Raw genomic sequence first — 27,043 nt, 5'->3', positions numbered from 1 at the left:
AAATCAGCTCTGACCCTGTGCTTCATGGGAACAGTCCAGCCTGAACTACCAAGCCATGTCTTTCCCAGAACGGAATCAAGCATCCATGGAGCGGTTTCTGGCTATCAGCCTTCATCAGCCTGGATAGCTTGACTCCAGTGGTGTGGAGAGCCTGGGACTCACGTCTGAGAATACCCAGCCCACTCGGGGTGAAAATTGCAAAAAACACAGTTGATGGACAGAATGTAGAACAATGTCATACATTCACCCCAGTACAAGGATCTGGGCCTAAATCCATTGTTTTTTTTGCACTCCACACCACCCTGGGTTAGACACTGGCTATATGCAAATCAGCTCTGACCCTGTGCCTCATGGGAACAGTCCAGTCCGAACTACCAAGCCATGTCTTTCCCAGACCGGAATCAAGCATCCAAGGACCGGTTTCTGGCTATCAGCCTTCATAAACCTGGATAGCTTGACTACAGTGGTGTGGAGAGCCTGGGACTCACGTCTGAGCATACCCAGCCCACTCGGGGTGAAAATTGCAAAAAACACAGTTGATGGACAGAATGTAGAACAATGTCATACATTCACCCCAGTACAAGGATCTGGGCCTAAATCCATCGTTTTTTTGCACTCCACACCACCCTGGGTGAGACACTGGCTATATACAAATCAGCTCTGACTCTGTGCCTCATGGGAACAGTCCAGCCTGAACTACCAAGCCATGTCTTTCCCAGAATGGAATCAAGCATCCAAGGACCGGTTTCTGGCTATCAGCCTTCATCAGCCTGGATAGCTTGACTCCAGTGGTGTGGAGAGCCTGGGACTCACGTCTGAGCATACCCAGCCCACTCGGGGTGAAAATTTCAAAAAACACAATTGATGGACAGAATGTAGAACAATGTCATACATTCACCCCAGTACAAGGATCTGGGCCTAAATCCATCGTTTTTATGCACTCCACACCACCCTGGGTTAGACACTGGCTATATACAAATCAGCTCTGACCCTGTGCCTCATGGGAACAGTCCAGTACGAACTACCAAGCCATGTCTTTCCCAGACCGGAATCAAGCATCCAAGGACCGGTTTCTGGCTATCAGCCTCCATCAGCCTGGATAGCTTGACTCCAGTGGTGTGGAGAGCCTGGGACTCACGTCTGAGCATACCCAGCCCACTCGGGGTGAAAATTGCAAAAAACACAGTTGATGGACAGAATGTAGAACAATGTCATACATTCACCCCAGTACAAGGATCTGGGCCTAAATCCATAGTTTTTTTGCACTCCATACCACCCTGGGTGAGACACTGGCTATATGCAAATCAGCTCTGACCCTGTGCCTCATGGGAACAGTCCAGTCTGAACTACCAAGCCATGTCTTTCCCAGACCGGAATCAAGCATCCTAGGACCGGTTTCTGGCTCTCAGCCTTCATCAGCCTGAATAGCTTGACTCCAGTGGCGTGGAGAGCCTGGGACTCACGTCTGAGCATACCCAGCCCACTCGGGGTGAAAATTGCAAAAAACACAGTTGATGGACAGAATGTAGAACAATGTCACACATTCACCCCAGTACAAGGATCTGGGCCTAAATCCATCATTTTTTTGCACTCCACACCACCCTGGGTTAGACACTGGCTATATGCAAATCAGCTCTGACCCTGTGCCTCATGGGAACAGTCCAGTCCGAACTACCAAGCCATGTCTTTCCCAGACCGGAATCAAGCATCCAAGGACCGGTTTCTGGCTATCAGCCTTCATAAACCTGGATAGCTTGACTACAGTGGTGTGGAGAGCCTGGGACTCACGTCTGAGCATACCCAGCCCACTCGGGGTGAAAATTTCAAAAAACACAATTGATGGACAGAATGTAGAACAATGTCATACATTCACCCCAGTACAAGGATCTGGGCCTAAATCCATCGTTTTTTTGCACTCCACACCACCCTGGGTTAGACACTGGCTATATACAAATCAGCTCTGACCCTGTGCCTCATGGGAACAGTCCAGTCCGAACTACCAAGCCATGTCTTTCCCAGACCGGAATCAAGCATCCAAGGACCGGTTTCTGGCTATCAGCCTCCATCAGCCTGGATAGCTTGACTCCAGTGGTGTGGAGAGCCTGGGACTCACGTCTGAGCATACCCAGCCCACTCGGGGTGAAAATTGCAAAAAACACAGTTGGTGGACAGAATGTAGAACCATGTCATACATTCACCCCAGTACAAGGATCTGGGCCTAAATCCATCACTTTTTTTGCACTCCACACCACCCTGGGTGAGACACTGGCTATATGCAAATCAGCTCTGACCCTGTGCCTCATGGGTACAGTCCAGTCCGAACTACCAAGCCATGTCTTTCCCAGACCGGAATCAAGCATCCAATGACCGGTTTCTGGCTATCAGCCTTCATCAGCCTGGATAGCTTGACTCCAGTGTTGTGGAGAGCCTGGGACTCACGTCTGAGCATACCCAGCCCACTCGGGGTGAACATTGCAAAAAACACAGTTGATGGACAGAATGTAGAACAATGTCATACATTCACCCCAGTACAAGGATCTGGGCCTAAATCCATCGTTTTTTTGCACTCCACACCACCCTGGGCTAGACACTGGCTATATGCAAATCAGCTCTGACCCTGTGCCTCATGGGAACAGTCCAGTTCGAACTACCAAGCCATGTCTTTCCCAGACCAGAATCAAGCATCCAAGGACCGGTTTCTGGCTATCAGCCTCCATCAGCCTGGATAGCTTGACTCCAGTTGTGTGGAGAGCCTGGGACTCACGTCTGAGCATACCCAGCCCACTCGGGGTGAAAATTGCAAAAAACACAGTTGATGGACAGAATGTAGAACAATGTCATACATTCACCCCAGTACAAGGATCTGGGCCTAAATCCATCGTTTTTTTGCACTCCACACCACCCTGGGTGAGACACTGGCTATATGCAAATCAGCTCTGACCCTGTGCCTCATGGGAACAGTCCAGTCCGAACTACCAAGCCATGTCTTTCCCAGACCTGAATCAAGCATCCAAGGACCGGTTTCTGGCTCTCAGCCTTCATCAGCCTGGATAGCTTGACTCCAGTGGTGTGGAGAGCCTGGGACTCACGTCTGAGCATACCCAGCCCACTCGGGGTGAAAATTGCAAAAAACACAGTTGATGGACAGAATGTAGAACAATGTCATACATTCACCCCAGTACAAGGTTCTGGGACTAAATCCATCGTCTTTTTTGCACTCCACACCACCCTGGGTTAGACACAGGCTATATGCAAATCAGCTCTGACCCTGTGCCTCATGGGACCAGTCCAGTCTGAACTTCCGAGCCATGTCTTTCCCAGACCGGAATCAAGCATCCAAGGACCGGTTTCTGGCTATCAGCCTTCATCAGCCTGGATAGCTTGACTCCAGTGGTGTGGAGAGCCTGGGACTCACGTCTGAGCATACCCAGCCCACTCTGGGTGAAAATTGCAAAAAACACAGTTGATGGACAGAATGTAGAACAATGTCATACATTCACCCCAGTACAAGGATCTGGGCCTAAATCCATCATTTGTTTGCACTCCACACCACCCTGGGTTAGACACTGCCTATATGCAAATCAGCTCTGACCCTGTGCCTCATGGGAACAGTCCAGTCCGAACTACCAAGCCATGTCTTTCCCAGACCGGAATCAAGCATCCAAGGACCGGTTTCTGGCTATCAGCTTTCATCAGCCTGGATAGCTTGACTCCAGTGGTGTGGAGAGCCTGGGACTCACGTCTGAGCATACCCAGCCCACTCGGGGTGAAAATTTCAAAAAACACAATTGATAGACAGAATGTAGAACAATGTCATACATTCACCCCAGTACAAGGATCTGGGCCTAAATCCATCGTTTTTTTGCACTCCACACCACCCGGGGTTAGACACTGGCTATATGCAAATCAGCTCTGACCCTGTGCCTCATGGGAACAGTCCAGTCCGAACTACCAAGCCATGTCTTTCCCAGACCGGAATCAAGCATCCAAGGACCGGTTTCTGGCTATCAGCCTCCATCAGCCTGGATAGCTTGACTCCAGGGGTGTGGAAAGCCTGGGACTCACGTCTGAGCATACCCAGCCCACTCGGAGTGAAAATTGCAAAAAACACAGTTGATGGACAGAATGTAGAACAATGTCATACATTCACCCCAGTACAAGGATCTGGGCCTAAATCCATCGTTTTTTTTGCACTCCACACCACCTTGGGTGAGACACTGGCTATATGCAATTCAGCTCTGACCCTGTCCCTCATGGGAACAGTCCAGTCCGAACTACCAAGCCATGTCTTTCCCAGACCGGAATCAAGCATCCAAGGACCGGTTTCTGGCTATCAGCCTTCATCAGCCTGGATAGCTTGACTCCAGTGGTGTGGAGAGCCTGGGACTCACGTCTGAGCATACCCAGCCCACTCGGGGTGAAAATTGCAAAAAACACAGTTGATGGACAGAATGTAGAACAATGTAATACATTCACCCCAGTACAAGGATCTGGGCCTAAATCCATCGTTTTTTTGCACTCCACACCACCCTGGGTTAGACACTGGCTATATGCAAATCAGCTCTGACCCTGTGCCTCATGGGAACAGTCCAGTCCTAACTTCCGAGCCATGTCTTTCCCAGACCGGAATCAAGCATCCAAGGACCGGTTTCTGGCTATCAGCCTTCATCAGCCTGGATAGCTTGACTCCAGTGGTGTGGAGAGCCTGGAAATCACGTCTGAGCATACCCAGCACACTCGGGGTGAAAATTGCAAAAAACACAGTTGATGGACAGAATGTAGAACAATGTCATACAATCACCCCAGTACAAGGATCTGGGCCTAAATCCATCGTTTTTTTGCACTCCACACCACCCTGGGTTAGACACTGGCTATGTGCAAATCAGCTCTGACACTGTGCCTCATGGGAACAGTCTAGTCTGAACTACCAAGCCATGTCTTTCCCAGACCGGAATCAGGCATCCAAGGACGGGTTTCTGGCTATCAGCCTTCATCAGCCTGGATAGCTTGACTCCTGTGGTGTGGAGAGCCTGGGACTCACGTCTGAGCATACCCAGCCCACTCGGGGTGAAAATTGCAAAAAACACAGTTGATGGACAGAATGTAGAACAATGTCATACATTCACCCCAGTACAAGGATCTGGGCCTAAATCCATCGTTTTTTTGCACTCCACACCACCCTGGGTTAGACACTGGCTATATGCAAATCAGCTCTGACCCTGTGCTTCATGGGAACAGTCCAGCCTGAACTACCAAGCCATGTCTTTCCCAGAACGGAATCAAGCATCCATGGAGCGGTTTCTGGCTATCAGCCTTCATCAGCCTGGATAGCTTGACTCCAGTGGTGTGGAGAGCCTGGGACTCACGTCTGAGAATACCCAGCCCACTCGGGGTGAAAATTGCAAAAAACACAGTTGATGGACAGAATGTAGAACAATGTCATACATTCACCCCAGTACAAGGATCTGGGCCTAAATCCATTGTTTTTTTTGCACTCCACACCACCCTGGGTTAGACACTGGCTATATGCAAATCAGCTCTGACCCTGTGCCTCATGGGAACAGTCCAGTCCGAACTACCAAGCCATGTCTTTCCCAGACCGGAATCAAGCATCCAAGGACCGGTTTCTGGCTATCAGCCTTCATAAACCTGGATAGCTTGACTACAGTGGTGTGGAGAGCCTGGGACTCACGTCTGAGCATACCCAGCCCACTCGGGGTGAAAATTGCAAAAAACACAGTTGATGGACAGAATGTAGAACAATGTCATACATTCACCCCAGTACAAGGATCTGGGCCTAAATCCATCGTTTTTTTGCACTCCACACCACCCTGGGTGAGACACTGGCTATATACAAATCAGCTCTGACTCTGTGCCTCATGGGAACAGTCCAGCCTGAACTACCAAGCCATGTCTTTCCCAGAATGGAATCAAGCATCCAAGGACCGGTTTCTGGCTATCAGCCTTCATCAGCCTGGATAGCTTGACTCCAGTGGTGTGGAGAGCCTGGGACTCACGTCTGAGCATACCCAGCCCACTCGGGGTGAAAATTTCAAAAAACACAATTGATGGACAGAATGTAGAACAATGTCATACATTCACCCCAGTACAAGGATCTGGGCCTAAATCCATCGTTTTTATGCACTCCACACCACCCTGGGTTAGACACTGGCTATATACAAATCAGCTCTGACCCTGTGCCTCATGGGAACAGTCCAGTACGAACTACCAAGCCATGTCTTTCCCAGACCGGAATCAAGCATCCAAGGACCGGTTTCTGGCTATCAGCCTCCATCAGCCTGGATAGCTTGACTCCAGTGGTGTGGAGAGCCTGGGACTCACGTCTGAGCATACCCAGCCCACTCGGGGTGAAAATTGCAAAAAACACAGTTGATGGACAGAATGTAGAACAATGTCATACATTCACCCCAGTACAAGGATCTGGGCCTAAATCCATAGTTTTTTTGCACTCCACACCACCCTGGGTGAGACACTGGCTATATGCAAATCAGCTCTGACCCTGTGCCTCATGGGAACAGTCCAGTCTGAACTACCAAGCCATGTCTTTCCCAGACCGGAATCAAGCATCCTAGGACCGGTTTCTGGCTCTCAGCCTTCATCAGCCTGGATAGCTTGACTCCAGTGGTGTGGAGAGCCTGGGACTCACGTCTGAGCATACCCAGCCCACTCGGGGTGAAAATTGCAAAAAACACAGTTGGTGGACAGAATGTAGAACCATGTCATACATTCACCCCAGTACAAGGATCTGGGCCTAAATCCATCACTTTTTTTGCACTCCACACCACCCTGGGTGAGACACTGGCTATATGCAAATCAGCTCTGACCCTGTGCCTCATGGGTACAGTCCAGTCCGAACTACCAAGCCATGTCTTTCCCAGACCGGAATCAAGCATCCAATGACCGGTTTCTGGCTATCAGCCTTCATCAGCCTGGATAGCTTGACTCCAGTGTTGTGGAGAGCCTGGGACTCACGTCTGAGCATACCCAGCCCACTCGGGGTGAACATTGCAAAAAACACAGTTGATGGACAGAATGTAGAACAATGTCATACATTCACCCCAGTACAAGGATCTGGGCCTAAATCCATCGTTTTTTTGCACTCCACACCACCCTGGGCTAGACACTGGCTATATGCAAATCAGCTCTGACCCTGTGCCTCATGGGAACAGTCCAGTTCGAACTACCAAGCCATGTCTTTCCCAGACCAGAATCAAGCATCCAAGGACCGGTTTCTGGCTCTCAGCCTTCATCAGCCTGGATAGCTTGACTCCAGTGGTGTGGAGAGCCTGGGACTCACGTCTGAGCATACCCAGCCCACTCGGGGTGAAAATTGCAAAAAACACAGTTGATGGACAGAATGTAGAACAATGTCATACATTCACCCCAGTACAAGGTTCTGGGACTAAATCCATCGTCTTTTTTGCACTCCACACCACCCTGGGTTAGACACAGGCTATATGCAAATCAGCTCTGACCCTGTGCCTCATGGGAACAGTCCAGTCTGAACTTCCGAGCCATGTCTTTCCCAGACCGGAATCAAGCATCCAAGGACCGGTTTCTGGCTATCAGCCTTCATCAGCCTGGATAGCTTGACTCCAGTGGTGTGGAGAGCCTGGGACTCACGTCTGAGCATACCAAGCACACTCGGGGTGAAAATTGCAAAAAACACAGTTGATGGACAGAATGTAGAACAATGTCATACATTCACCCCAGTACAAGGATCTGGGACTAAATCCATCGTTTTTTTGCACTCCACACCACCCTGGGTTAGACACTGGCTATGTGCAAATCAGCTCTGACGCTGTGCCTCATGGGAACAGTCCAGTCCGAACTACCAAGCCATGTCTTTCCCAGACCGGAATCAAGCATCCAAGGACCAGTTTCTGGCTATCAGCCTTCATCAGCCTGGATAGCTTGACTCCAGTGGTGTGGAGAGCCTGGAAATCACGTCTGAGCATACCCAGCACACTCGGGGTGAAAATTGCAAAAAACACAGTTGATGGACAGAATGTAGAACAATGTCATTCATTCACCCCAGTACAAGGATCTGGGCCTAAATCCATCGTTTTTTTGCACTCCACACCACCCTGGGTTAGACACTGGCTATGTGCAAATCAGCTCTGACACTGTGCCTCATGGGAACAGTCTAGTCTGAACTACCAAGCCATGTCTTTCCCAGACCGGAATCAGGCATCCAAGGACGGGTTTCTGGCTATCAGCCTTCATCAGCCTGGATAGCTTGACTCCTGTGGTGTGGAGAGCCTGGGACTCACGTCTGAGCATACCCAGCCCACTCGGGGTGAAAATTGCAAAAAACACAGTTGATGGACAGAATGTAGAACAATGTCATACATTCACCCCAGTACAAGGATCTGGGCCTAAATCCATCGTTTTTTTGCACTCCACACCACCCTGGGTTAGACACTGGCTATATGCAAATCAGCTCTGACCCTGTGCTTCATGGGAACAGTCCAGCCTGAACTACCAAGCCATGTCTTTCCCAGAACGGAATCAAGCATCCATGGAGCGATTTCTGGCTATCAGCCTTCATCAGCCTGGATAGCTTGACTCCAGTGGTGTGGAGAGCCTGGGACTCACGTCTGAGAATACCCAGCCCACTCGGGGTGAAAATTGCAAAAAACACAGTTGATGGACAGAATGTAGAACAATGTCATACATTCACCCCAGTACAAGGATCTGGGCCTAAATCCATTGTTTTTTTTGCACTCCACACCACCCTGGGTTAGACACTGGCTATATGCAAATCAGCTCTGACCCTGTGCCTCATGGGAACAGTCCAGTCCGAACTACCAAGCCATGTCTTTCCCAGACCGGAATCAAGCATCCAAGGACGGGTTTCTGGCTATCAACCTTCATAAACCTGGATAGCTTGACTACAGTGGTGTGGAGAGCCTGGGACTCACGTCTGAGCATACCCAGCCCACTCGGGGTGAAAATTGCAAAAAACACAGTTGATGGACAGAATGTAGAACAATGTCATACATTCACCCCAGTACAAGGATCTGGGCCTAAATCCATCGTTTTTTTGCACTCCACACCACCCTGGGTGAGACACTGGCTATATACAAATCAGCTCTGACTCTGTGCCTCATGGGAACAGTCCAGCCTGAACTACCAAGCCATGTCTTTCCCAGAATGGAATCAAGCATCCAAGGACCGGTTTCTGGCTATCAGCCTTCATCAGCCTGGATAGCTTGACTCCAGTGGTGTGGAGAGCCTGGGACTCACGTCTGAGCATACCCAGCCCACTCGGGGTGAAAATTTCAAAAAACACAATTGATGGACAGAATGTAGAACAATGTCATACATTCACCCCAGTACAAGGATCTGGACCTAAATCCATCGTTTTTTTGCACTCCACACCACCCTGGGTTAGACACTGGCTATATACAAATCAGCTCTGACCCTGTGCCTCATGGGAACAGTCCAGTACGAACTACCAAGCCATGTCTTTCCCAGACCGGATTCAAGCATCCAAGGACCGGTTTCTGGCTATCAGCCTCCATCAGCCTGGATAGCTTGACTCCAGTGGTGTGGAGAGCCTGGGACTCACGTCTGAGCATACCCAGCCCACTCGGGGTGAAAATTGCAAAAAACACAGTTGATGGACAGAATGTAGAACAATGTCATACATTCACTCCAGTACAAGGATCTGGGCCTAAATCCATAGTTTTTTTGCACTCCACACCACCCTGGGTGAGACACTGGCTATATGCAAATCAGCTCTGACCCTGTGCCTCATGGGAACAGTCCAGTCTGAACTACCAAGCCATGTCTTTCCCAGACCGGAATCAAGCATCCTAGGACCGGTTTCTGGCTCTCAGCCTTCATCAGCCTGAATAGCTTGACTCCAGTGGCGTGGAGAGCCTGGGACTCACGTCTGAGCATACCCAGCCCACTCGGGGTGAAAATTGCAAAAAACACAGTTGATGGACAGAATGTAGAACAATGTCATACATTCACCCCAGTACAAGGATCTGGGACTAAATCCATCGTCTTTTTTGCACTCCACATCACCCTGGGTTAGACACTGGCTATATGCAAATCAGCTCTGACCCTGTGCCTCATGGGAACAGTCCAGTCCGAACTTCCGAGCCATGTCTTTCCCAGACCGGAATCAAGCATCCAAGGACCGGTTTCTAGCTATCAGCCTTCATCAGCCTGGATAGCTTGACTCCAGTGGTGTGGAGAGCCTGGGACTCACGTCTGAGCATACCCAGCACACTCGGGGTGAAAATTGCAAAAAACACAGTTGATGGACAGAATGTAGAACAATGTCATACATTCACCCCAGTACAAGGATCTGGGCCTAAATCCATTGTTTTTTTGCACTCCACACCACCCTGGGTTAGACACTGGCTATGTGCAAATCAGCTCTGACACTGTGCCTCATGGGAACAGTCTAGTCCGAACTACCAAGCCATGTCTTTCCCAGACCGGAATCAGGCATCCAAGGACCGGTTTCTGGCTATCAGCCTTCATCAGCCTGGATAGCTTGACTCCAGTGGTGTGGAGAGCCTGGGACTCACATCTGAGCATACCCAGCCCACTCGGGGTGAAAATTGCAAAAAACACAGTTGATGGACAGAATGTAGAACAATGTCATACATTCAACCCAGTACAAGGATCTGGGCCTGAATCCATCGTTTTTTTGCACTCCACTCCACACACTGGACTTCATCAGCCTGGATAACTTGACTCCAGTGGTGTGGAGAGCCTGGGACTCACGTCTGAGCATACCCAGCCCACTCGGGGTGAAAATTGCAAAAAACACAGTTGATGGACAGAATGTAGAACAATGTCATACATTCACCCCAGTACAAGGATCTGGGCCTAAATCCATCGTTTTTTTGCACTCCACACCACCCTGGACACTGGCTATATGCAAATCAGCTCTGACCCTGTGCCTCAAAGGAACAGTCCAGTCCGAACTACCAAGCCATGTCTTTCCCAGACCGGAATCAAGCATCCAAGGACCGGTTTCTGGCTATCAGCCTTTATCAGCCTGGATAGCTTGACTCCAGTGGTGTGGAGAGCCTGGGACTCACGTCTGAGCATACCCAGCCCACTCGGGGTGAAAATTTCAAAAAACACAATTGATGGACAGAATGTAGAACAATGTCATACATTCACCCCAGTACAAGGATCTGGGCCTAAATCCATCGTTTTTTTGCACTCCACACCACCCTGGGTTAGACACTGGCTATATGCAAATCAGCTCTGACCCTGTGCCTCATGGGAACAGTCCAGTCCGAACTACCAAGCCATGTCTTTCCCAGACCGGAATCAAGCATCCAAGGACCAGTTTCTGGCTATCAGCCTTCATCAGCCTGGATAGCTTGACTCCAGTGGTGTGGAGAGCCTGGGACTCACGTCTGAGCATACCCATCCCACTCGGGGTGAAAATTGCAAAAAACACAGTTGATGGACAGAATGTAGAACAATGTCATACATTCAACCCAGTACAAGGATCTGGGCCTGAATCCATCGTTTTTTTGCACTCCACACCACCCTGGGTTAGACACTGCCTATATGCAAATCAGCTCTGACCCTGTGCCTCATGGGAACAGTCCAGTCCGAACTACCAAGCCATGTCTTTCCCAGACCGGAATCAAGCATCCAAGGACCGGTTTCTGGCTATCAGCTTTCATCAGCCTGGATAGCTTGACTCCAGTGGTGTGGAGAGCCTGGGACTCACGTCTGAGCATACCCAGCCCACTCGGGGTGAAAATTTCAAAAAACACAATTGATAGACAGAATGTAGAACAATGTCATACATTCACCCCAGTACAAGGATCTGGGCCTAAATCCATCGTTTTTTTGCACTCCACACCACCCGGGGTTAGACACTGGCTATATGCAAATCAGCTCTGACCCTGTGCCTCATGGGAACAGTCCAGTCCGAACTACCAAGCCATGTCTTTCCCAGACCGGAATCAAGCATCCAAGGACCGGTTTCTGGCTATCAGCCTCCATCAGCCTGGATAGCTTGACTCCAGGGGTGTGGAAAGCCTGGGACTCACGTCTGAGCATACCCAGCCCACTCGGAGTGAAAATTGCAAAAAACACAGTTGATGGACAGAATGTAGAACAATGTCATACATTCACCCCAGTACAAGGATCTGGGCCTAAATCCATCGTTTTTTTTGCACTCCACACCACCTTGGGTGAGACACTGGCTATATGCAATTCTGCTCTGACCCTGTGCCTCAAGGGAACAGTCCAGTCCGAACTACCAAGCCATGTCTTTCCCAGACCGGAATCAAGCATCCAAGGACCGGTTTCTGGCTATCAGCCTTCATCAGCCTGGATAGCTTGACTCCAGTGGTGTGGAGAGCCTGGGACTCACGTCTGAGCATACCCAGCCCACTCGGGGTGAAAATTGCAAAAAACACAGTTGATGGACAGAATGTAGAACAATGTAATACATTCACCCCAGTACAAGGATCTGGGCCTAAATCCATCATTTTTTTGCACTCCACACCACCCTGGGTTAGACACTGGCTATATGCAAATCAGCTCTGACCCTGTGCCTCATGGGAACAGTCCAGTCCTAACTTCCGAGCCATGTCTTTCCCAGACCGGAATCAAGCATCCAAGGACCGGTTTCTGGCTATCAGCCTTCATCAGCCTGGATAGCTTGACTCCAGTGGTGTGGAGAGCCTGGGACTCACGTCTGAGAATACCCAGCCCACTCGGGGTGAAAATTGCAAAAAACACAGTTGATGGACAGAATGTAGAACAATGTCATACATTCACCCCAGTACAAGGATCTGGGCCTAAATCCATTGTTTTTTTTGCACTCCACACCACCCTGGGTTAGACACTGGCTATATGCAAATCAGCTCTGACCCTGTGCCTCATGGGAAAAGTCCAGTCCGAACTACCAAGCCATGTCTTTCCCAGACCGGAATCAAGCATCCAAGGACCGGTTTCTGGCTATCAGCCTTCATAAACCTGGATAGCTTGACTACAGTGGTGTGGAGAGCCTGGGACTCACGTCTGAGCATACCCAGCCCACTCGGGGTGAAAATTGCAAAAAACACAGTTGATGGACAGAATGTAGAACAATGTCATACATTCACCCCAGTACAAGGATCTGGGCCTAAATCCATCGTTTTTTTGCACTCCACACCACCCTGGGTGAGACACTGGCTATATACAAATCAGCTCTGACTCTGTGCCTCATGGGAACAGTCCAGCCTGAACTACCAAGCCATGTCTTTCCCAGAATGGAATCAAGCATCCAAGGACCGGTTTCTGGCTATCAGCCTTCATCAGCCTGGATAGCTTGACTCCAGTGGTGTGGAGAGCCTGGGACTCACGTCTGAGCATACCCAGCCCACTCGGGTGAAAATTTCAAAAAACACAATTGATGGACAGAATGTAGAACAATGTCATACATTCACCCCAGTACAAGGATCTGGGCCTAAATCCATCGTTTTTTTGCACTCCACACCACCCTGGGTTAGACACTGGCTATATACAAATCAGCTCTGACCCTGTGCCTCATGGGAACAGTCCAGTACGAACTACCAAGCCATGTCTTTCCCAGACCGGAATCAAGCATCCAAGGACCGGTTTCTGGCTATCAGCCTCCATCAGCCTGGATAGCTTGACTCCAGTGGTGTGGAGAGCCTGGGACTCACGTCTGAGCATACCCAGCCCACTCGGGGTGAAAATTTCAAAAAACACAATTGATGGACAGAATGTAGAACAATGTCATACATTCACCCCAGTACAAGGATCTGGGCCTAAATCCATCGTTTTTTTGCACTCCACACCACCCTGGGTTAGACACTGGCTATATACAAATCAGCTCTGACCCTGTGCCTCATGGGAACAGTCCAGTCCGAACTACCAAGCCATGTCTTTCCCAGACCGGAATAAAGCATCCAAGGACCGGTTTCTGGCTATCAGCCTCCATCAGCCTGGATAGCTTGACTCCAGTGGTGTGGAGAGCCTGGGACTCACGTCTGAGCATACCCAGCCCACTCGGGGTGAAAATTGCAAAAAACACAGTTGATGGACAGAATGTAGAACAATGTCATACATTCACCCCAGTACAAGGATCTGGGCTTAAATCCATCGTTTTTTTGCACTCCACACCACCCTGGGCTAGACACTGGCTATATGCAAATCAGCTCTGACCCTGTGCCTCATGGGAACAGTCCAGTTCGAACTACCAAGCCATGTCTTTCCCAGACCAGAATCAAGCATCCAAGGACCGGTTTCTGGCTATCAGCCTCCATCAGCCTGGATAGCTTGACTCCAGTTGTGTGGAGAGCCTGGGACTCACGTCTGAGCATACCCAGCCCACTCGGGGTGAAAATTGCAAAAAACACAGTTGATGGACAGAATGTAGAACAATGTCATACATTCACCCCAGTTCAAGGATCTGGGCCTAAATCCATCGTTTTTTTGCACTCCACACCACCCTGGGTGAGACACTGGCTATATGCAAATCAGCTCTGACCCTGTGCCTCATGGGAACAGTCCAGTCCGAACTACCAAGCCATGTCTTTCCCAGACCTGAATCAAGCATCCAAGGACCGGTTTCTGGCTCTCAGCCTTCATCAGCCTGGATAGCTTGACTCCAGTGGTGTGGAGAGCCTGGGACTCACGTCTGAGCATACCCAGCACACTCGGGGTGAAAATTGCAAAAAACACAGTTGATGGACAGAATGTAGAACAATGTCATACATTCACCCCAGTACAAGGATCTGGGCCTAAATCCATTGTTTTTTTGCACTCCACACCACCCTGGGTTAGACACTGGCTATGTGCAAATCAGCTCTGACACTGTGCCTCATGGGAACAGTCTAGTCCGAACTACCAAGCCATGTCTTTCCCAGACCGGAATCAGGCATCCAAGGACCGGTTTCTGGTTTTCAGCCTTCATCAGCCTGGATAGCTTGACTCCAGGGGTGTGGAAAGCCTGGGACTCACGTCTGAGCATACCCAGCCCACTCGGAGTGAAAATTGCAAAAAACACAGTTGATGGACAGAATGTAGAACAATGTCATACATTCACCCCAGTACAAGGATCTGGGCCTAAATCCATCGTTTTTTTTTGCACTCCACACCACCTTGGGTGAGACACTGGCTATATGCAATTCTGCTCTGACCCTGTGCCTCAAGGGAACAGTCCAGTCCGAACTACCAAGCCATGTCTTTCCCAGACCGGAATCAAGCATCCAAGGACCGGTTTCTGGCTATCAGCCTTCATCAGCCTGGATAGCTTGACTCCAGTGGTGTGGAGAGCCTGGGACTCACGTCTGAGCATACCCAGCCCACTCGGGGTGAAAATTGCAAAAAACACAGTTGATGGACAGAATGTAGAACAATGTCATACATTCACCCCAGTACAAGGATCTGGGCCTAAATCCATCGTTTTTTTGCACTCCACACCACCCTGGGTGAGACACTGGCTATATGCAAATCAGCTCTGACCCTGTGCCTCATGGGAACAGTCCAGTCCGAACTACCAAGCCATGTCTTTCCCAGACCTGAATCAAGCATCCAAGGACCGGTTTCTGGCTCTCAGCCTTCATCAGCCTGGATAGCTTGACTCCAGTGGTGTGGAGAGCCTGGGACTCACGTCTGAGCATACCCAGCCCACTCGGGGTGAAAATTGCAAAAAACACAGTTGATGGACAGAATGTAGAACAATGTCATACATTCACCCCAGTACAAGGTTCTGGGACTAAATCCATCGTCTCTTTTGCACTCCACACCACCCTGGGTTAGACACAGGCTATATGCAAATCAGCTCTGACCCTGTGCCTCATGGGAACAGTCCAGTCTGAACTTCCGAGCCATGTCTTTCCCAGACCGGAATCAAGCATCCAAGGACCGGTTTCTGGCTATCAGCCTTCATCAGCCTGGATAGCTTGACTCCAGTGGTGTGGAGAGCCTGGGACTCACGTCTGAGCATACCAAGCACACTCGGGGTGAAAATTGCAAAAAACACAGTTGATGGACAGAATGTAGAACAATGTCATACATTCACCCCAGTACAAGGATCTGGGACTAAATCCATCGTTTTTTTGCACTCCACACCACCCTGGGTTAGACACTGGCTATGTGCAAATCAGCTCTGACGCTGTGCCTCATGGGAACAGTCCAGTCCGAACTACCAAGCCATGTCTTTCCCAGACCGGAATCAAGCATCCAAGGACCAGTTTCTGGCTATCAGCCTTCATCAGCCTGGATAGCTTGACTCCAGTGGTGTGGAGAGCCTGGAAATCACGTCTGAGCATACCCAGCACACTCGGGGTGAAAATTGCAAAAAACACAGTTGATGGACAGAATGTAGAACAATGTCATTCATTCACCCCAGTACAAGGATCTGGGCCTAAATCCATCGTTTTTTTGCACTCCACACCACCCTGGGTTAGACACTGGCTATGTGCAAATCAGCTCTGACACTGTGCCTCATGGGAACAGTCTAGTCTGAACTACCAAGCCATGTCTTTCCCAGACCGGAATCAGGCATCCAAGGACGGGTTTCTGGCTATCAGCCTTCATCAGCCTGGATAGCTTGACTCCTGTGGTGTGGAGAGCCTGGGACTCACGTCTGAGCATACCCAGCCCACTCGGGGTGAAAATTGCAAAAAACACAGTTGATGGACAGAATGTAGAACAATGTCATACATTCACCCCAGTACAAGGATCTGGGCCTAAATCCATCGTTTTTTTGCACTCCACACCACCCTGGGTTAGACACTGGCTATATGCAAATCAGCTCTGACCCTGTGCTTCATGGGAACAGTCCAGCCTGAACTACCAAGCCATGTCTTTCCCAGAACGGAATCAAGCATCCATGGAGCGATTTCTGGCTATCAGCCTTCATCAGCCTGGATAGCTTGACTCCAGTGGTGTGGAGAGCCTGGGACTCACGTCTGAGAATACCCAGCCCACTCGGGGTGAAAATTGCAAAAAACACAGTTGATGGACAGAATGTAGAACAATGTCATACATTCACCCCAGTACAAGGATCTGGGCCTAAATCCATTGTTTTTTTTGCACTCCACACCACCCTGGGTTAGACACTGGCTATATGCAAATCAGCTCTGACCCTGTGCCTCATGGGAACAGTCCAGTCCGAACTACCAAGCCATGTCTTTCCCAGACCGGAATCAAGCATCCAAGGACGGGTTTCTGGCTATCAACCTTCATAAACCTGGATAGCTTGACTACAGTGGTGTGGAGAGCCTGGGACTCACGTCTGAGCATACCCAGCCCACTCGGGGTGAAAATTGCAAAAAACACAGTTGATGGACAGAATGTAGAACAATGTCATACATTCACCCCAGTACAAGGATCTGGGCCTAAATCCATCGTTTTTTTGCACTCCACACCACCCTGGGTGAGACACTGGCTATATACAAATCAGCTCTGACTCTGTGCCTCATGGGAACAGTCCAGCCTGAACTACCAAGCCATGTCTTTCCCAGAATGGAATCAAGCATCCAAGGACCGGTTTCTGGCTATCAGCCTTCATCAGCCTGGATAGCTTGACTCCAGTGGTGTGGAGAGCCTGGGACTCACGTCTGAGCATACCCAGCCCACTCGGGGTGAAAATTTCAAAAAACACAATTGATGGACAGAATGTAGAACAATGTCATACATTCACCCCAGTACAAGGATCTGGACCTAAATCCATCGTTTTTTTGCACTCCACACCACCCTGGGTTAGACACTGGCTATATACAAATCAGCTCTGACCCTGTGCCTCATGGGAACAGTCCAGTACGAACTACCAAGCCATGTCTTTCCCAGACCGGATTCAAGCATCCAAGGACCGGTTTCTGGCTATCAGCCTCCATCAGCCTGGATAGCTTGACTCCAGTGGTGTGGAGAGCCTGGGACTCACGTCTGAGCATACCCAGCCCACTCGGGGTGAAAATTGCAAAAAACACAGTTGATGGACAGAATGTAGAACAATGTCATACATTCACTCCAGTACAAGGATCTGGGCCTAAATCCATAGTTTTTTTGCACTCCACACCACCCTGGGTGAGACACTGGCTATATGCAAATCAGCTCTGACCCTGTGCCTCATGGGAACAGTCCAGTCTGAACTACCAAGCCATGTCTTTCCCAGACCGGAATCAAGCATCCTAGGACCGGTTTCTGGCTCTCAGCCTTCATCAGCCTGAATAGCTTGACTCCAGTGGCGTGGAGAGCCTGGGACTCACGTCTGAGCATACCCAGCCCACTCGGGGTGAAAATTGCAAAAAACACAGTTGATGGACAGAATGTAGAACAATGTCATACATTCACCCCAGTACAAGGATCTGGGACTAAATCCATCGTCTTTTTTGCACTCCACATCACCCTGGGTTAGACACTGGCTATATGCAAATCAGCTCTGACCCTGTGCCTCATGGGAACAGTCCAGTCCGAACTTCCGAGCCATGTCTTTCCCAGACCGGAATCAAGCATCCAAGGACCGGTTTCTAGCTATCAGCCTTCATCAGCCTGGATAGCTTGACTCCAGTGGTGTGGAGAGCCTGGGACTCACGTCTGAGCATACCCAGCACACTCGGGGTGAAAATTGCAAAAAACACAGTTGATGGACAGAATGTAGAACAATGTCATACATTCACCCCAGTACAAGGATCTGGGCCTAAATCCATTGTTTTTTTGCACTCCACACCACCCTGGGTTAGACACTGGCTATGTGCAAATCAGCTCTGACACTGTGCCTCATGGGAACAGTCTAGTCCGAACTACCAAGCCATGTCTTTCCCAGACCGGAATCAGGCATCCAAGGACCGGTTTCTGGCTATCAGCCTTCATCAGCCTGGATAGCTTGACTCCAGTGGTGTGGAGAGCCTGGGACTCACATCTGAGCATACCCAGCCCACTCGGGGTGAAAATTGCAAAAAACACAGTTGATGGACAGAATGTAGAACAATGTCATACATTCAACCCAGTACAAGGATCTGGGCCTGAATCCATCGTTTTTTTGCACTCCACTCCACACACTGGACTTCATCAGCCTGGATAACTTGACTCCAGTGGTGTGGAGAGCCTGGGACTCACGTCTGAGCATACCCAGCCCACTCGGGGTGAAAATTGCAAAAAACACAGTTGATGGACAGAATGTAGAACAATGTCATACATTCACCCCAGTACAAGGATCTGGGCCTAAATCCATCGTTTTTTTGCACTCCACACCACCCTGGACACTGGCTATATGCAAATCAGCTCTGACCCTGTGCCTCAAAGGAACAGTCCAGTCCGAACTACCAAGCCATGTCTTTCCCAGACCGGAATCAAGCATCCAAGGACCGGTTTCTGGCTATCAGCCTTTATCAGCCTGGATAGCTTGACTCCAGTGGTGTGGAGAGCCTGGGACTCACGTCTGAGCATACCCAGCCCACTCGGGGTGAAAATTTCAAAAAACACAATTGATGGACAGAATGTAGAACAATGTCATACATTCACCCCAGTACAAGGATCTGGGCCTAAATCCATCGTTTTTTTGCACTCCACACCACCCTGGGTTAGACACTGGCTATATGCAAATCAGCTCTGACCCTGTGCCTCATGGGAACAGTCCAGTCCGAACTACCAAGCCATGTCTTTCCCAGACCGGAATCAAGCATCCAAGGACCAGTTTCTGGCTATCAGCCTTCATCAGCCTGGATAGCTTGACTCCAGTGGTGTGGAGAGCCTGGGACTCACGTCTGAGCATACCCATCCCACTCGGGGTGAAAATTGCAAAAAACACAGTTGATGGACAGAATGTAGAACAATGTCATACATTCAACCCAGTACAAGGATCTGGGCCTGAATCCATCGTTTTTTTGCACTCCACACCACCCTGGGTTAGACACTGCCTATATGCAAATCAGCTCTGACCCTGTGCCTCATGGGAACAGTCCAGTCCGAACTACCAAGCCATGTCTTTCCCAGACCGGAATCAAGCATCCAAGGACCGGTTTCTGGCTATCAGCTTTCATCAGCCTGGATAGCTTGACTCCAGTGGTGTGGAGAGCCTGGGACTCACGTCTGAGCATACCCAGCCCACTCGGGGTGAAAATTTCAAAAAACACAATTGATAGACAGAATGTAGAACAATGTCATACATTCACCCCAGTACAAGGATCTGGGCCTAAATCCATCGTTTTTTTGCACTCCACACCACCCGGGGTTAGACACTGGCTATATGCAAATCAGCTCTGACCCTGTGCCTCATGGGAACAGTCCAGTCCGAACTACCAAGCCATGTCTTTCCCAGACCGGAATCAAGCATCCAAGGACCGGTTTCTGGCTATCAGCCTCCATCAGCCTGGATAGCTTGACTCCAGGGGTGTGGAAAGCCTGGGACTCACGTCTGAGCATACCCAGCCCACTCGGAGTGAAAATTGCAAAAAACACAGTTGATGGACAGAATGTAGAACAATGTCATACATTCACCCCAGTACAAGGATCTGGGCCTAAATCCATCGTTTTTTTTGCACTCCACACCACCTTGGGTGAGACACTGGCTATATGCAATTCTGCTCTGACCCTGTGCCTCAAGGGAACAGTCCAGTCCGAACTACCAAGCCATGTCTTTCCCAGACCGGAATCAAGCATCCAAGGACCGGTTTCTGGCTATCAGCCTTCATCAGCCTGGATAGCTTGACTCCAGTGGTGTGGAGAGCCTGGGACTCACGTCTGAGCATACCCAGCCCACTCGGGGTGAAAATTGCAAAAAACACAGTTGATGGACAGAATGTAGAACAATGTAATACATTCACCCCAGTACAAGGATCTGGGCCTAAATCCATCATTTTTTTGCACTCCACACCACCCTGGGTTAGACACTGGCTATATGCAAATCATCTCTGACCCTGTGCCTCATGGGAACAGTCCAGTCCTAACTTCCGAGCCATGTCTTTCCCAGACCGGAATCAAGCATCCAAGGACCGGTTTCTGGCTATCAGCCTTCATCAGCCTGGATAGCTTGACTCCAGTGGTGTGGAGAGCCTGGGACTCACGTCTGAGAATACCCAGCCCACTCGGGGTGAAAATTGCAAAAAACACAGTTGATGGACAGAATGTAGAACAATGTCATACATTCACCCCAGTACAAGGATCTGGGCCTAAATCCATTGTTTTTTTTGCACTCCACACCACCCTGGGTTAGACACTGGCTATATGCAAATCAGCTCTGACCCTGTGCCTCATGGGAACAGTCCAGTCCGAACTACCAAGCCATGTCTTTCCCAGACCGGAATCAAGCATCCAAGGACCGGTTTCTGGCTATCAGCCTTCATAAACCTGGATAGCTTGACTACAGTGGTGTGGAGAGCCTGGGACTCACGTCTGAGCATACCCAGCCCACTCGGGGTGAAAATTGCAAAAAACACAGTTGATGGACAGAATGTAGAACAATGTCATACATTCACCCCAGTACAAGGATCTGGGCCTAAATCCATCGTTTTTTTGCACTCCACACCACCCTGGGTGAGACACTGGCTATATACAAATCAGCTCTGACTCTGTGCCTCATGGGAACAGTCCAGCCTGAACTACCAAGCCATGTCTTTCCCAGAATGGAATCAAGCATCCAAGGACCGGTTTCTGGCTATCAGCCTTCATCAGCCTGGATAGCTTGACTCCAGTGGTGTGGAGAGCCTGGGACTCACGTCTGAGCATACCCAGCCCACTCGGGTGAAAATTTCAAAAAACACAATTGATGGACAGAATGTAGAACAATGTCATACATTCACCCCAGTACAAGGATCTGGGCCTAAATCCATCGTTTTTTTGCACTCCACACCACCCTGGGTTAGACACTGGCTATATACAAATCAGCTCTGACCCTGTGCCTCATGGGAACAGTCCAGTACGAACTACCAAGCCATGTCTTTCCCAGACCGGAATCAAGCATCCAAGGACCGGTTTCTGGCTATCAGCCTCCATCAGCCTGGATAGCTTGACTCCAGTGGTGTGGAGAGCCTGGGACTCACGTCTGAGCATACCCAGCCCACTCGGGGTGAAAATTTCAAAAAACACAATTGATGGACAGAATGTAGAACAATGTCATACATTCACCCCAGTACAAGGATCTGGGCCTAAATCCATCGTTTTTTTGCACTCCACACCACCCTGGGTTAGACACTGGCTATATACAAATCAGCTCTGACCCTGTGCCTCATGGGAACAGTCCAGTCCGAACTACCAAGCCATGTCTTTCCCAGACCGGAATAAAGCATCCAAGGACCGGTTTCTGGCTATCAGCCTCCATCAGCCTGGATAGCTTGACTCCAGTGGTGTGGAGAGCCTGGGACTCACGTCTGAGCATACCCAGCCCACTCGGGGTGAAAATTGCAAAAAACACAGTTGATGGACAGAATGTAGAACAATGTCATACATTCACCCCAGTACAAGGATCTGGGCTTAAATCCATCGTTTTTTTGCACTCCACACCACCCTGGGCTAGACACTGGCTATATGCAAATCAGCTCTGACCCTGTGCCTCATGGGAACAGTCCAGTTCGAACTACCAAGCCATGTCTTTCCCAGACCAGAATCAAGCATCCAAGGACCGGTTTCTGGCTATCAGCCTCCATCAGCCTGGATAGCTTGACTCCAGTTGTGTGGAGAGCCTGGGACTCACGTCTGAGCATACCCAGCCCACTCGGGGTGAAAATTGCAAAAAACACAGTTGATGGACAGAATGTAGAACAATGTCATACATTCACCCCAGTTCAAGGATCTGGGCCTAAATCCATCGTTTTTTTGCACTCCACACCACCCTGGGTGAGACACTGGCTATATGCAAATCAGCTCTGACCCTGTGCCTCATGGGAACAGTCCAGTCCGAACTACCAAGCCATGTCTTTCCCAGACCTGAATCAAGCATCCAAGGACCGGTTTCTGGCTCTCAGCCTTCATCAGCCTGGATAGCTTGACTCCAGTGGTGTGGAGAGCCTGGGACTCACGTCTGAGCATACCCAGCACACTCGGGGTGAAAATTGCAAAAAACACAGTTGATGGACAGAATGTAGAACAATGTCATACATTCACCCCAGTACAAGGATCTGGGCCTAAATCCATTGTTTTTTTGCACTCCACACCACCCTGGGTTAGACACTGGCTATGTGCAAATCAGCTCTGACACTGTGCCTCATGGGAACAGTCTAGTCCGAACTACCAAGCCATGTCTTTCCCAGACCGGAATCAGGCATCCAAGGACCGGTTTCTGGCTATCAGCCTTCATCAGCCTGGATAGCTTGACTCCAGGGGTGTGGAAAGCCTGGGACTCACGTCTGAGCATACCCAGCCCACTCGGAGTGAAAATTGCAAAAAACACAGTTGATGGACAGAATGTAGAACAATGTCATACATTCACCCCAGTACAAGGATCTGGGCCTAAATCCATCGTTTTTTTTTGCACTCCACACCACCTTGGGTGAGACACTGGCTATATGCAATTCTGCTCTGACCCTGTGCCTCAAGGGAACAGTCCAGTCCGAACTACCAAGCCATGTCTTTCCCAGACCGGAATCAAGCATCCAAGGACCGGTTTCTGGCTATCAGCCTTCATCAGCCTGGATAGCTTGACTCCAGTGGTGTGGAGAGCCTGGGACTCACGTCTGAGCATACCCAGCCCACTCGGGGTGAAAATTGCAAAAAACACAGTTGATGGACAGAATGTAGAACAATGTAATACATTCACCCCAGTACAAGGATCTGGGCCTAAATCCATCATTTTTTTGCACTCCACACCACCCTGGGTTAGACACTGGCTATATGCAAATCAGCTCTGACCCTGTGCCTCATGGGAACAGTCCAGTCCTAACTTCCGAGCCATGTCTTTCCCAGACCGGAATCAAGCATCCAAGGACCGGTTTCTGGCTATCAGCCTTCATCAGCCTGGATAGCTTGACTCCAGTGGTGTGGAGAGCCTGGGACTCACGTCTGAGAATACCCAGCCCACTCGGGGTGAAAATTGCAAAAAACACAGTTGATGGACAGAATGTAGAACAATGTCATACATTCACCCCAGTACAAGGATCTGGGCCTAAATCCATTGTTTTTTTTGCACTCCACACCACCCTGGGTTAGACACTGGCTATATGCAAATCAGCTCTGACCCTGTGCCTCATGGGAACAGTCCAGTCCGAACTACCAAGCCATGTCTTTCCCAGACCGGAATCAAGCATCCAAGGACCGGTTTCTGGCTATCAGCCTTCATAAACCTGGATAGCTTGACTACAGTGGTGTGGAGAGCCTGGGACTCACGTCTGAGCATACCCAGCCCACTCGGGGTGAAAATTGCAAAAAACACAGTTGATGGACAGAATGTAGAACAATGTCATACATTCACCCCAGTACAAGGATCTGGGCCTAAATCCATCGTTTTTTTGCACTCCACACCACCCTGGGTGAGACACTGGCTATATACAAATCAGCTCTGACTCTGTGCCTCATGGGAACAGTCCAGCCTGAACTACCAAGCCATGTCTTTCCCAGAATGGAATCAAGCATCCAAGGACCGGTTTCTGGCTATCAGCCTTCATCAGCCTGGATAGCTTGACTCCAGTGGTGTGGAGAGCCTGGGACTCACGTCTGAGCATACCCAGCCCACTCGGGTGAAAATTTCAAAAAACACAATTGATGGACAGAATGTAGAACAATGTCATACATTCACCCCAGTACAAGGATCTGGGCCTAAATCCATCGTTTTTTTGCACTCCACACCACCCTGGGTTAGACACTGGCTATATACAAATCAGCTCTGACCCTGTGCCTCATGGGAACAGTCCAGTACGAACTACCAAGCCATGTCTTTCCCAGACCGGAATCAAGCATCCAAGGACCGGTTTCTGGCTATCAGCCTCCATCAGCCTGGATAGCTTGACTCCAGTGGTGTGGAGAGCCTGGGACTCACGTCTGAGCATACCCAGCCCACTCGGGGTGAAAATTGCAAAAAACACAGTTGATGGACAGAATGTAGAACAATGTCATACATTCACCCCAGTACAAGGATCTGGGCCTAAATCCATAGTTTTTTTGCACTCCACACCACCCTGGGTGAGACACTGGCTATATGCAAATCAGCTCTGACCCTGTGCCTCATGGGAACAGTCCAGTCTGAACTACCAAGCCATGTCTTTCCCAGACCGGAATCAAGCATCCTAGTACCGGTTTCTGGCTCTCAGCCTTCATCAGCCTGAATAGCTTGACTCCAGTGGCGTGGAGAGCCTGGGACTCACGTCTGAGCATACCCAGCCCACTCGGGGTGAAAATTGCAAAAAACACAGTTGATGGACAGAATGTAGAACAATGTCATACATTCACCCCAGTACAAGGATCTGGGCCTAAATCCATCATTTTTTTGCACTCCACACCACCCTGGGTTAGACACTGGCTATATGCAAATCAGCTCTGACCCTGTGCCTCATGGGAACAGTCCAGTCCGAACTACCAAGCCATGTCTTTCCCAGACCGGAATCAAGCATCCAAGGACCGGTTTCTGGCTATCAGCCTTCATAAACCTGGATAGCTTGACTACAGTGGTGTGGAGAGCCTGGGACTCACGTCTGAGCATACCCAGCCCACTCGGGGTGAAAATTTCAAAAAACACAATTGATGGACAGAATGTAGAACAATGTCATACATTCACCCCAGTACAAGGATCTGGGCCTAAATCCATCGTTTTTTTGCACTCCACACCACCCTGGGTTAGACACTGGCTATATACAAATCAGCTCTGACCCTGTGCCTCATGGGAACAGTCCAGTCCGAACTACCAAGCCATGTCTTTCCCAGACCGGAATAAAGCATCCAAGGACCGGTTTCTGGCTATCAGCCTCCATCAGCCTGGATAGCTTGACTCCAGTGGTGTGGAGAGCCTGGGACTCACGTCTGAGCATACCCAGCCCACTCGGGGTGAAAATTGCAAAAAACACAGTTGATGGACAGAATGTAGAACAATGTCATACATTCACCCCAGTACAAGGATCTGGGCCTAAATCCATCGTTTTTTTGCACTCCACACCACCCTGGGCTAGACACTGGCTATATGCAAATCAGCTCTGACCCTGTGCCTCATGGGAACAGTCCAGTTCGAACTACCAAGCCATGTCTTTCCCAGACCAGAATCAAGCATCCAAGGACCGGTTTCTGGCTATCAGCCTCCATCAGCCTGGATAGCTTGACTCCAGTTGTGTGGAGAGCCTGGGACTCACGTCTGAGCATACCCAGCCCACTCGGGGTGAAAATTGCAAAAAACACAGTTGATGGACAGAATGTAGAACAATGTCATACATTCACCCCAGTTCAAGGATCTGTGCCTAAATCCATCGTTTTTTTGCACTCCACACCACCCTGGGTGAGACACTGGCTATATGCAAATCAGCTCTGACCCTGTGCCTCATGGGAACAGTCCAGTCCGAACTACCAAGCCATGTCTTTCCCAGACCTGAATCAAGCATCCAAGGACCGGTTTCTGGCTCTCAGCCTTCATCAGCCTGGATAGCTTGACTCCAGTGGTGTGGAGAGCCTGGGACTCACGTCTGAGCATACCCAGCACACTCGGGGTGAAAATTGCAAAAAACACAGTTGATGGACAGAATGTAGAACAATGTCATACATTCACCCCAGTACAAGGATCTGGGCCTAAATCCATTGTTTTTTTGCACTCCACACCACCCTGGGTTAGACACTGGCTATGTGCAAATCAGCTCTGACACTGTGCCTCATGGGAACAGTCTAGTCCGAACTACCAAGCCATGTCTTTCCCAGACCGGAATCAGGCATCCAAGGACCGGTTTCTGGCTATCAGCCTTCATCAGCCTGGATAGCTTGACTCCAGTGGTGTGGAGAGCCTGGGACTCACATCTGAGCATACCCAGCCCACTCGGGGTGAAAATTGCAAAAAACACAGTTGATGGACAGAATGTAGAACAATGTCATACATTCAACCCAGTACAAGGATCTGGGCCTGAATCCATCGTTTTTTTGCACTCCACTCCACACACTGGACTTC

This window comes from Lissotriton helveticus, chromosome 6 (genome assembly GCF_964261635.1).
Source record: "Lissotriton helveticus chromosome 6, aLisHel1.1, whole genome shotgun sequence".
Taxonomy (NCBI): domain Eukaryota; kingdom Metazoa; phylum Chordata; class Amphibia; order Caudata; family Salamandridae; genus Lissotriton; species Lissotriton helveticus.
The sequence above is the reverse complement of the archived record's forward strand: the minus strand, read 5'-3'. Positions refer to the sequence as shown.